This window comes from Silene latifolia, chromosome 4 (assembly GCF_048544455.1).
Source record: "Silene latifolia isolate original U9 population chromosome 4, ASM4854445v1, whole genome shotgun sequence".
In the NCBI taxonomy this organism is placed as follows: Eukaryota; Viridiplantae; Streptophyta; class Magnoliopsida; order Caryophyllales; family Caryophyllaceae; genus Silene; species Silene latifolia.
The window spans coordinates 47,322,483-47,337,007 of NC_133529.1; positions in this window are offsets into that span (position 1 = coordinate 47,322,483).

Below are 14,525 nucleotides of genomic sequence, written 5' to 3' on the forward strand. Positions count from 1 at the left end.
ATAAGAGGAGTGTCGGACAAATTACTGATATTAGGTTTCGGCTCATGAACCGAGACCATACTATGACCTTGAAGAGGTTTGGGAAGAATTTTGGGTTAACATACTTGGACAACCACAACCCACCCGACACCTTCTATCATTCTTGGGTATGGCAAGCTACCTCCGGAATCCCGTTCAACTACGGGAAAAATGAACGCCAATTCTATACATTTTCCCGCCATTAGAATTTGGCATTGTGTTCGCCCCCGGCAACAAAAAATATAAGTTCCTCATGTTTAAGAATCGCCTTATCCATGCTACCAAGTTTATTTGCAGCACTTCTATACGGAATTTAGAATTAGCTACCGATGCCAAAATTTGTTCAAAGGAGTCGGGATGGGTTCAATGTATACCATGAAGAGATTGACTTACCCTTGCCTTACTTGGGAATTTTTAAGCTCCCTCCAAGTAGATAAGAAGAGAAGTAGCGAGAAAATTACCGATATTAGGTTTCGGCTCATGAACCTAGACCATACTATGACCTTGAAGAGGTTTGGGAAGATTTTTGGGTTAACATACTTGGACAACCATAACCCACCTGACACCTTCTGTAAAACCCCAACTACCCGGCCAAGGTAATTGGGGCGTTACCGTCTCGGTTTCCCGAGGTAGTGTTTCAAAACTTCAATCAAAGAACATTTATTATAAATATAATGTTAATGAATAACATAAATGTAAACAAATGAATGAATGAAATACAACTCGTGACATCTATACTCTTCTAGCCAACTAGACTCATCTCGTGATATCATCAAGCTCGTCCCGTCTCCCGCGTACTAACCAAACAAGCTGTACTTAACCTGCTCCCCATATGACCAAAGGATATCATATGGATCGACACAGGCCACCCCAAAAGCGATAGGTGACAATGCACAGACACAACAAACGTCAGCTTCAATAAATAAATAAAGTGATACGACTCGAGTGTATGAACATACAATATGACTATGATATAACTGACATGACACCAAACAACCGCCACCACGGTACCGGGACACGCCCACACATACCGACAACCTCACTGGTACAGGGACACACCCAGACATACCGACAACCTCACTGGTACCAGGACACGCCCAGACATACCGTCAACCAAACAGGTACCGGGACACGCCCGGATGTACCGGGTCCGGAAGCCAACCGGATCCCCTGCCAGAAGTCGTGTCTCAACCACACGAGTCCCTCCAAACTTAAGTCCTTAATGTGCACATCCCTCTTGGAGTGGAAAAGCTCCAAGAGGCGACCCAAGCGGAAGACGGTCTCCCAACTGCCTTCCGTCTCGTCAACAACCATAACACCATCACAAACCACCATTATACAAGATAACCAACAACAAATGCAATACCACACTAGTGTACCGAATAGCGACTCATCTTGACCAACATTGTCTCATAATACATCATAACCACCACAATCACCTCTTAGTGACATAATTAGTGACTAAACATGTTATAATGCAACTAATCTAATTACATGAGACTAATTACAACAACCACCATAAAACATGTGACAACCACAATATTGAAACCGAGTTGGATTAACCTACCTTTTAGCATTCTTCACAAGCAAATCCGAAACCACCAAGCATCCATATCATAAGACCGTCTCATCCTACATAATACCATAACAATTATCACAAAATATCCTACAACAACTAATACTACTAATTAACCCTTCATTATTACCCACTAATTACTCCTAGTACTAATTACAACACTAATTAACAACACCCATTAAAAACCCCCAAATTCTAGGGTTTACTCTTAAAACGAATTATCCAAATTAAAGGAAAAAAGGTAGTATGAGACTCACCAAGTGACAAGGGACAAGGATATGTGAATGAATCTTCCAAAATCTTCACCCATAGTTGTAGATCTAAGATATTGAGAAGTAGGGATTGTAGAGAGAGGTAGGAGGGTTTTAGAGAGAAAGAAATAGGGTTTGGAAATGGAAGAAATCTGAAAAATAGGGTATATATGTCAAGGTCCATTAAAAGAAAAGCCCACGCGTGAAAACTCAGCGGTTCCCGCAGCACTCGGCCGAGTGCTCGGTTCACTCGGTCTAGTGGTGGCTCCACTCGGTCGAGTGAACCTCCACTCGATCGAGTGGCCTACGAATCAGGGGTTATTAACAACTTTGCAGGCTCACTCGGTCCCTTACTCGGTCGAGTGGGTTCAACTCGGTCGAGTACTCGGTTTACTCGACCGAGTACAGGTCTTATAACTATGGGGTATTACAATCTTTCTCCCTTAAAGGAACTTCGTCCCCGAAGTTCACCTCACTCTCTCTTTTCCTCAAATCTCACACTGATTCTCATGCACTCTCTCGTCTCACATGCTCGTTTACCGTATACGTTCCTTTATAAATGTCACACTCATCCTAAAGTTCTTTGTTCAACTCTCATACTTCCTCATATTCCGTACTTTCTCTTTCCTTAATTTCCGAATTGTTACATTCACTCCCCCTAAAAGAGAACTTCGTCCCGAAGTTCAACTATCAAACCTCACGGTGTGCTCTCACACAATTCTTATTAAATTCCACAAATGACCAACTCTCTCCTGCCTATTGCAAACCCATTATCAAATCTCATATCTCATATAGTTCTAATTTCATTGATATAATCCCCCATCTACAAGCCTCCCAAAGGTCAAAGGCCAGGTCAAACCCAAGATTCCAATCTATAATCCCATACTTAACTCCCATTTCATGTTGGCTATATGTATATGTATCTATCACGTGTATAACTCGATTATTATTCCGTATCTATATCACGTCACATCTCAAACTTTCACATGTGTGCACAACAATCATGAATATGCGGACTCAATGAAACAATTAAACAATGCAAACTTACTCGCAATGTGACTCAACCATGTTCAACATTCCCGTTTCTGGACATCATGCCACGCATATACCGCGTCAAATCCACCACATGATCACATACGTGCTTCCATATCCGTTCCCATCCATTATCAACACTTCCTCTTATACGGAAGACTATAATCACAATCATGCAAACGACTATTGTGCAACACAAAATTTGCATATTTCCTCTTACTTTTGCACAACCAAATAAAAATCACGCCGATTAACCTACATCAAACAAGGTTGTCACATTATTTCCGTCACCAATCCATTCATGTCGAATCAACGGTTTCCATTTACTTGCAAAATGCGACACCATGTGATCAAATGTAAACAATTCACACACATCACCCATGTAAGGTCAATTATGGTCATCCAACACCATCCAACTAATAGAAACCGCTAAATAAGGGTAATAATTGGTCAAATATCAACAAAACAAGGGTCAAAGCAGTACACTCGATCGAGTGTAGGAAGCCACTCGGCCGAGTAGGCGACCACTCGGTCGAGTGCATGGTGCACTCGGTCGAGTGTCGCCTGGGGCAGAATGTTTTCATTCTCAACTTGATTCCAAACTTCCTTAATTCATCACATAAATGCTAATAGGCTCCGATGGTGCCTAACACACCATTAAATAACCGAATTTTAAGCATAACCCTTGGCCCTATGGCCATCATCATTGCAATATTAAGATGAAACATCCAAGACACACTACCGACACAAAATACTATTTTATAGTTCTTTTCGCAACCATTCTGTTTTCTCCCCATACCCGGCGACGGTATCACCATACCGTCATCAACAACCACAATAGTCACGTCGGTAGCCACAACACTTATATTATCTCATGGACATGGCCCTAACCATTCGTTACTCTTAACGAATAACAACAACATCACAACCCAAATGGACACTACCACAAGTTCACGATTTATATCATGGACGCTTTACTTGACAATTGGGAGGCAACTTTACAAACAACGTCTATACTATCACTGATAGGCCAAAATCTCACTAACTACTCTCACTTGTCATGCACGCATACTTTAAATTAAATGGTTATCCTATATAGCATCAATGATCAACTAGTTTAACAACACAATTTACCGCTCCCCGAAAACCAACTTTCAAAGGACAACCATCAGTTACCATATCACACGTGTACACTAACTTTCAAATAGTCTCGTCATTCACTTCTTACTACGGCTTCTACTAGACATCGTGTACCCTTAAATCTCATTAATCACCTCAAATTCCATCTAATAACCTCTTATGTTCCTATTTCATAAATTCTTCTTACCATCTTTCAATTCTCGTCAATCCTTGAATCCAATTTATATATTCCCACAACTGTGAAAAACCCAAATTATCACTTTAGTCTACCCTTAGGTATCTCAATTGTTTTCTCACTATTCCACCATTCAAATCTCATTTATTTATCACCCAAATTTCCAAGCCACATATAATGATAATATCTCTTAACATGCAACCCAAACCTCACTCATTATCCATAAGTTCAGTCAATCAACAAACGTTCGACCTAGATCATACGTCACTCATTATCCACAAATTACCTCACACAATCCTCTTACTCAATTCAAGACTCCTTATGCAAGCTAAGTCACCTTCTTGTATTCCCAATTTCCGACATAATTCCCATACAAAAGCGCACCCAACTTCTCCTTTTAATCTACTAAACACACTCATAACTTTGGATCACTACAATAATAGCTCCTTAATCACAAAGCAACACCACTTAGCATGAAAGATTGCTTCTTCAAAAGTCAATAGTCATGTTACGTTCTCATATCTCTAAATTCATACTCTACATTGGTAACATATGCTTATAAGCACCCATTTCCATTCACTATTCCTTTACTCACAATACGTTCATCACTATTTAACCATTTCCAATTTAATCTCTAGCACATCATACATGTAACTCTCTACTTGGATCAAATCCACATCCATTGAGCAACTTACCATAACCCATGTCTCCCGCTCCCAACTCTCAAGATACTCTATTCACTCATTGCACATTATTAGTACCCCCCCCCCTCCTCATAAACTCATCGACTCACTCCCATTTCACATCCTTTCCAACACAACCATATATGTCTACACGGCTTTACTCATCAAGACCATACAACCCAGAAGGTAAACAAGGCATTGACACACACACATATATATATATATATATAAGCAAACATCACACTATTATCGAAGATTGCAACACTACGAGACAAGGCAACCATTTTTAAATGCGAAGATTTGAAATTTAATCATATACCCAATGGTATCTAAAAAGATTTGGGCAAAATTGAACATAAAAAATTGTATACTTGACATCATAAAGGAAGTAGAGGGTGATTAATATAATGAATCGAGCAAGGCATGCACTTAATCGGCGAAATTCGGAGAAATCGCGTGGATTTAAACGAAACCAAATTGGAACAAATTAAGAGTGATGGGAAAACCATTCACATGGTTTAATTAGCAAGAATTAAGAGGATAAAATGGAGTAGAAAACTTAAGTCCAAGCAACAAACATCCACAATGGAGTTTTAGAAAAATATTTAAAGAGATTTTGGTATTTTTGCCATGAGAAACGATGAAGAAATGCAAGAAACAAGGTAATAATACAAATCTTGCGAATTTCACAACCCATAAAATGGCACTCGGTCGAGTGTTGAGTCTACTCGGTCGAGTGCCTTCTCCACTCGGTCGAGTGACTCGCTTTTCAGAAACTTTTAAGTCTCTGAAAATTGGTCCACTCGGTCGAGTGGTAGGTTCACTCGGTCGAGTGACTGGTACTCGGTCGGGTACTAGCTCACACTCGGCACGGTGCTTCTCTATGGTTTGCAATTTCCGACTAAGGATTAATTTTCTTATACTAGCAACTATTTTACTAACAACCATTACTAATCACACTCTAACTATAGCATTAATGAAATTCAAACATATATATATATATATATATATATATATATATATATATATATATATATATATATATATATATATATATATATATATATATATATATATATATACGGTATTGAAATGAAGGACGGGGCTAAGACTCTTCACACACTAACACGTAACAAGCTTTCCCAAAACATGTCACAAGTAACGTTACTTTCATCCGACTCTTACATGTTATCACATACCATATGAACAATTATATCATGCAAGGATCCTATACTCTATGCAAATTACGGCTTCAAAACTCATCATATCCAAACATGCAACACTCATACAAATAAATGCATTTCATATGAAACAATTCTTTACTCATATCACATATACCCTATTCAAGTACACATTTCCATTTCATCCTTTCAACTATCATATATTATCATTCACCACACAATCACTATATCATGCAAGATGCTCAACAAAACTATACACAAGTATATCATGCAACATTTTACTTCACGTTTCCCGACTCATAACTACCCACGTAGTGACCAACCGAAACAATAGGATCTAGTTTCGAAATGAGGGATCTTTCTCGCCCAAAACCGACCTCTTATTGTACTCATGTCGGGTTCATTTTATTAGACACGCCTATGTTCATTTTTGTTCATTGGTTTAGGTTCCAAAATCGTCGCTCTGATACCACTTTGTAACACCCCAACTACCCGACCAAGGTAATTGGGGCGTTACCGTCTCGGTTTCCCGAGGTAGTGTTTCAAAACTTCAATCAAAGAACATTTATTATAAATACAATGTTAATGAATTACATAAATGTAAACAAATGAATGAATGAAATACAACTCGTGACATCTATACTCTTCTAGCCAACTAGAGTCGTCTCGTGATATCATCAAGCTCGTCACGTCTCCCGCGTACTAACCAAACAACCTGTACTTAACCTGCTCCCCATATGACCAAAGGATATCATATGGATCGACACAGGCCACCCCAAAAGAGATAGGTGACAATGCACAGACACAACAAACGTCACCTTCAATAAATAAATAAAGTGATACGACTCGAGTGTATGAACATACAATATGACTATGATATAACTGACATGACACCAAACAATCGCCACCACGGTACCGGGACACGCCCAGACATACCGACAACCTCACTGGTACCAGGACACGCCTAGACATATCGACAACCTCACTGGTACCGGGACACGTCCAGACATACCGTCAACCAAATAGGTACCGGGACACGCCCAGATGTACCGGGTCCGGAAGCCAACCGGATCCCCTGCCAGAAGTCGTGTCTCAACCACACGAATCCCTCCAAACTCAAGTCATTAATGTGCACATCCCTCTTGGAGTGGGAAAGCTCCAAGAGGCGACCCAAGCGGAAGACGGTCTCCCAACTGCCTTCCGTCTCGTCAACAACCATAACACCATCACAAACCACCATTATACAATATAACCAACAACAAATGAAATACCACACTAGTGTACCGAATATCGACTCATCTTGACCAACATTGTCTCATAATACATCATAACCACCACAATCACCTCTTAATGATATAATTAGTGACTAAATATGTTATAATGCAACTAGTACATGTCTTATAACTATGGGGTTATTAACAACTTTGCATGCTCACTTGGTCCCTTACTCGGTCGAGTGGGTTCAACTCGGTCGAGTACTCGGTTTACTCGACCGAGTACAGGTCTTATAACTATGGGGTATTACACCTTCCATCATTCTTGGGTATAGCAAGCTATCTCCGGGAATCCGTTCAACTACGGGAAAAATGAACGCCAATTCTATACATTTTCCCGACATTAGAGTTTGGCATAGGTTCATGGGGTGGACAATCTTTGCGAGAAATGGACCTTAGATGGTGAGAAGCGATGAGCTAAATATCCTTGGCTCTAATTTATTCACGAAATCCAATGCTTTCAAAATTAACATTGCCCACCATTTGGTTCTTCACCTGCAGAAATGAGTAGGTTTCCCGACCAAAATGTGGGAATATTTGTGGGTGGATTGATCACACATATTGCTAAGGATATTTGAGGGTTTAATGAGTCAGTGTACAACCCTCTCCAAGAGCTCAATCTTCTCTTGACTTTTTACATGACCCACTCCTTGAATTGCTCCAAAAACAACCTGGTTGATAATCTTGACTGTTGGCAAATTGATGAGAAGGATTCCATTGTCCTTCCTGATACCCGTCAAACAAAAATTAAACAAGACCAAGCCCCATATCTCCTCCTGGTTTGGGAACGTGACAACACCGCGTCATCACACCAAGCATATGGCCGAGAGCGCCATGGACCACCACAGGGGTCCCAACCATCCACCTCTACTTACATACCTCCACCTTTTCAAACTTCGTCAATGCCTTCATCATCCTAACAACCAAGTTACCAATACCCTCCACTTGACCCAAAAATGGTGGAATACATGGAAAATTTAACCTTGGGCATAGGTGAATTGAAGGGGTGTATAATAGGCTTAACCACATCTACTACAACCAAGAGGTTGGCAACTTTCCAATTTATGATGACTATGCCCGCCGTGGCTATGTCAATTCGGGCGATCCCCACCCAGACTACTTCTTGTGGCCCAATGACGGGTACACCGGGCAAGGGATCCGTGGAGAACTCAACATGCAACCGGACTACTTTAGTAATCCGACATTTCTGACACCTATGGTTCATGAAGAAAGTGGTGGATGGTATGGTGAAGTGGGACCTAGTTTTGGTGGCTATGAGGGAGCTTCGGGGTCCGGAGGAGGGGGCATGATGGTGGATGATGATGTTATTCGTGATGAGGGTAATGATGATTTCAATGTTGATGAAGATATTGACTATGATAGTTGAGGTGGTGGAGTAGATAGGGTACTTTCAAATGTGAGCTATTGGCAATGGTGGCTTCCTATGCATCCCGTCTCTTGGCCCGTTGTAAGTATTTCATCTCTCTTCTCGTTGTTATTCTAGCTTTGAGTTGGTTGGTAGAGTCACGATGACTCTTTGAGGATTAATGGTCTTGCAACATTATAAAGCCCAAGCTCCCATTTGAAAAATCCAAAATGACAAATATTCCTTCCCATTTAATCCAAATTAAATTAGCTCTCCCAAAGCATGCATACATGTAGTTATATTTGCATTAGATAATTTGAATATGCACTATATGTTAGTCAACCTTGTAATATAATTAGTTGCATTCATTTAGAATAGTTTGCATTCCATACCATCTTGCATTTAGGTAATTTCATGCATTGCGTTTAAAAAAATGAAAATACAAACAATTGAAAAAGCAAAAATTTCAAAAACATGTTCTTTAACTTGATTCAATACCCACATTGGTTCCTTTTTGGGACCATGTAAATAAACAAGCGTAGGGAGAGAACATTACAATTCAAAACACCAAAAAAATGTTCTTAATTTTCAAAATTCAAAAATTACAAAATCATGTATTTCTTTTTGAAAAATTCAAAATCGAAAAATATGCATTTACTTTTCCTATTCCACTCCCTACATACATTCCATCTCGGACGATGTCACATTCAAGTGTGAGGAGGGAAATATCCACCTTGTAGATATTCTATATACTTGTAAATAATTGTATACTTATACTTGTAAATATTGACATATATCACAAAACAAAACCTAAAAATTGAAAAAAAAAATGAAAAATACCATAAAAATGCATTGTATATATTCGTTTTGTCTAACATGTTGGATAGGCACACATCACATGGAGCGTCCAAGTCAAGGGAATTAGAAGATGCTCGGTATACTTTTTCTTATCCCCTTTCCTTGTCTATTTCTTTCTGTTGTATATATTAACAAGGAGGATGGGCTATTGTTAATGAGGATGTTCCACTTTTGGAACTTGGTGTTGTGTGTGGATACGTGTTGTTAGGATTAGAACTTACATGCATTAGGATTAGTTTGTTGCATGCTAGATAGAAAACATGTCACAATTGTATATACTGGCATTTTCGTAGCACGTACATATGTGTTTAGTTGCATCTTGTACATATTGCACTTTGTTTGTAAATAAATGGGTTAGGGAGTCTAAATGTAGAGAATGCAAGCCGTCAATAAGGAAAATTGTCTCATATGTGTCTCGTCCCTTTTGATAGCTCGCGTCTTAGTAATAGTCGTTATTTTTTGGTAAACGTGAAAGACACCCGAGCCTTGACTACCTTGTGATACAAGGATGAAGTCTAGACTCGACCTAGGGCCGACACAACTACATAAATGGTGAGAGTATAGCTTCCTATGTGTCGGCCCATCTATAACTGGCTCCATTTTAGGTTGTGAGTAGGCCTCCTCGCTTGGGGTGTTACATCACCATGCACGAGTGTGGCGTTCGTTCCTTAAATCATGGAGATGCTTATTTTTGTGCATGTATTTTGGAACAAACTTGTTACATGTTTTAGTCTCACATTGCCAAATTAACCTATGTTTTGACCCTTTAGATTAGGACCGATTTTGTTACCCTCTTTGACTTGGCCTTTCCTTTGGCATACCTACACCATGAGCTACATCCCAAAAACGACTATCCTTTCAAGAAAGTTGTTAGGATTTGTGGTTACATTAAATTAGGGGTTGAGTCCTAAAATGTTAGAAGTTTGAGCTTAATTTGCAAATAGTTAAAACTATTGTGTTAACTTGGTCAAGTTGTTTTGAATAAGAGGCTTTACAAATGAAAAAAAAAAGAAAATAGAAAAAAAAAATAAAAAGAAAAAAAACAGACTTGTCTAAGTTGTTTTCGTTGAAAGGAAAAGCTGAGGCATCACCCCTTATACATCGTAAAAGGGGTAAAAAGAGGTGTTGCTAAATAACGGTAAAATGATATTTTTTTTCCAAGCGAGTTAGACTTTCAAGAATATTTGAATTTAGGCATTTCCTCATTTGTTGTTTTTAGGTCAGGTTTGAATGGATTTTTGACAACTTCTTGCTTTTTAACTCCAAATATCCATAACGGTGCATGCACCAATCCATTTCTACCCATTACCTTAGCCCCGTCACAACCGAATTGTTTCTTTATGGGTGCATTTACCTTCTTTTTGCATCTCTTACATGATTAGAGGATGGAATACCACATTGGATTGCGGGCACCTTTTCGCGAGTTGTAGTAGGTGAGTGATTTGTTCCATTTTTGTAAAAAAATCACCCGTTCTTAAAATTGTGTGATGAGCGAAACCGCGAGGAAGTCGTTGCCTTAGCTCACACGTAGTCTTGGGCTGGTCTAGTGTCGAATCTCGTGTTTGACTTGTAAGACTTGGGAGTCTCTAAACGTTCTCCCTCATTCCCCCGTCCTTGAATTTGTTTCTTGGGCAATTTTGTCATTACAATGGACCGCTTAAGCTAAAATTAGGGGGTTGGCACCGATTAGGGACCCTGAGACGCTATTCTCCACTAACAAAGACTCACTTGACTCGGTCCTGAAACCCCCACTTGAATGAAGCAAGTGTGAGAATTTTGATTGGTTCATTTATATGCATTACTTGGTAGTTTAGTACCATTTTGAACCAAAATTTTGTAGCAACACCTTACTTGCCTTGCAATAGGACACTTCTCCTAATGAAGTGTCAAATTGTGAGTTGAAAAGGCTCCGGGTAAAGCTAAACCCGTTTCGGATTGTAAAATAAAGTGTCCTAGCTATTTAGTTGATGTTAAGGGTCTATTTGCCACCTAAGTGCTTACTCGGGGACGAGTAAGGACTTAGTTTGGGGAGATTTGATGAACGGATATTAGGCGCCAATTACTCCTCTTTCCACTAGGCTTTTTAATGCATTTTTACAAGATTATGAGTCTACTGCTTGCATTTTGTGTTCCTTTTCCACTTCTATCTTCTCCTACCTTGAAATGTAGGTAAACGAGCTCAGGAAGGGGATTTAAGCAAGTAACTAGACAAGAGGACAAGCTAGCAAGGAAGAAGAGAAAGACGGAGTTGAAGAAGCCCCTGAGTCGGTCGGCCGGCAGCCGGTCTAACGGCTGAGAGTCGTCCATTAAATAAGTTCAGCTCCAAAATTAAATTGTATCGGCGCCGGCAGGGGGTGCAGCGGCCGGCTAGACGGCTGGCTGTCGCTGCTACCCGTATTTGTCTTAAACTCCTCTTTTAGAACCCTAAGTATTGGAACACTATAAATAGCATCTCTTAAGTTCTATTTGGACACGATACCCTAAATCTCAGTTAATTCATTTCCAAGTTTAAAAAGTTGCTAATCCTTTGTTAATCTGTCCCTAATTAAAACCTTAATCTTTCAATTACTAGTTATTTAGATCTAGAAATTTGGGTTGTAGCAAGATTGAAGATTTCTCTTCCTTCCTTATTCGATCCAAGCTTATTTATTTGCATCTAGTTGGTATAATCTCTTCCTTTTTGTTCATTTGTTTACATTTACTTCTTCTTAGTTTAAATTGATTGTTTGTGTTTGGATTCCTCTTGTTTGTTGGTAGAATAGTCTTACTCTCTCTCTTATTTCACTTGTTCATGAATTTGGGTGTTGCTTATCTAGTAAAGTTTGAAACTTTGATTTGTCTTGTCAAAGTTTCCTCCTTTTGTATTAATCTATCTTAATCTTAGTTTAATTAGTCAATACTCTGCTTTCTCTTAATTTATTGCCTGCTTAATTGTGAGAATCAATTCCATACCATGTTTATTATCAAAGCATCTACCTTTACCAATTGTTTTGTCTTAATCAACAAGAGTAGTGAGTAGTCCCTTCACTAAGGTGCGATTAGGCCCCAACATGAGTAATTTACCTAATTACTTTTATTTAAATTAGTTGTTGAGATGGGATTTGTTGGGTTTAAGTAAGGGGTTTGAATTGTCTATGCTCTATTTGGGATAATAACTGATTTTTAACCCTTGACCATCAATGGGAGTTGATTAGGATGGGATTTCACTAACCTTTTACTTTGTTTGTCGACTTGGGTTCAACCCAAGTGGGGTGCTCTTAATTACTTAACGGTTTGAAATTCACCTTCGAGAGAAGGGTCGGGATGAACGGGGATTATCGCGGGCATAAGCCTTAGCCTTTGTGAGAGATGAGCGAAAATGGGCCATTTAATGACCCTTGAGCATTGAGTTGGAGAAATCAAGTCATGAGCCTGGGAGGGAGTTGAGTCGATATTGCTAGTGTCCTATTATGAACCCGGGAGGAATATATTAGGTGATCTAGAGGCGTTTCCACCTGAAATCCTACTTCTTGACAACTAATTGAAAAAATAAATGGTAAATTATGATTGTTGGTGGTCGAGTCGTACCCTAGACTTTAACATACTTGATTAAAACCGCATTTCATTAGCTTGTTTCCTATCTTAACATTTGCATTAGTTTATTTAACTTGCATAGTACATAGTATCGTTCATTTAGTCATACAACCTTTCAAGTTTCGCTTGACTTAGCTAAACATGTGACCTATAACAATTAGTAATCACCGTGCTCCTTGTGGTTCGACCCTTAAAAATGTAACGAATCTCGTTCACTTGCGAGGTAATTAAACTTACATCACCCCACAACGATCCTTTGGTCTTCACCCTTTACATCGAGCACAAGATGGTCTTCCGATGCATGATCGATATAGGGGCATACACCAACCTCATGTACAAAGAGTGCTTCGACAAAATGGGGCTAAAAGGAGAGCATCTTGCACTGGTCAAGAACCCTTGTATAGCTTCGCAAGAGAAGGCACATACCCTCTCGGGACGATCAACTTGCCGGTGATGTTTGGCGAAGACACGACGGTAAAACACATCTTTGTCGAGTTCATAGTTGATGATTGACCATCGGCCTACAATACCCTCAACGAAAGAGCGACCCTATATAAGGTGATGGCGGTAGTTTCCATAAGAGCTCTCGAGCTGGTTTATGTGTCGGAGATTGGCACGGCCGAGAAATTATACAACAACCAAGAGGAAGGTTGTGCGTGCAATGGGAAGTCGTTCTACAAGTCAAAAAACGGTGTCGTAGAGATAATGAACATGACAGCGTCCTCGAGAAAGTGTCCCGAGGACCAGGCAGACAACATAATTCAGATCATTGATATTAGGGAAAGGCTAAGACTGGGAGGAGTTGAGGAGACCATGGAGCTCAAAATTGCTCATGCCCGCCCCATGATCATCGGAAAAGGATTAGAAACAACATACCAAGAGCGGTTGATCGCGCTACTCCAACAGCACAAGGACGTTTTCGCATATTCAGCCGCCAAGTTGCAACGTGTGGACCCAACCATCATTGAGCATAAGCTAAATGTATTGGTCGAGTTCAAACCTATAAAGTAGAAGAAGAGGGACATGTCTTATGATAAGGAGGCTGCAATGAAAGAGGAAGTCGGAAAGTTGTTGGAGGTCGGCTTCATCGAAGAATGTGAGTACCCAGACTCCCACCCACTATCGAGAAGAGACCAGCTAGTAGACTCGACGACGGGCCACTTCATGCTTAGTTTCCTCGATGCATTTCCAGGATACCGCCAAATCTTCCTCGCCAAAGAAGACCGACCAAAATGCGCGTTTATCACAAGTCACGGCGTGTTTGATATTCGCATACAAGATGATGCCCTTTGGGCTTAGGAACGTCGGTGCCACGTATTATCAGAGGCTATTGGACCAGGTGTTCAAAAGCCAGAAGAGGCGGAATATGCATAGTGGTATACGTCGACGACGTTATTG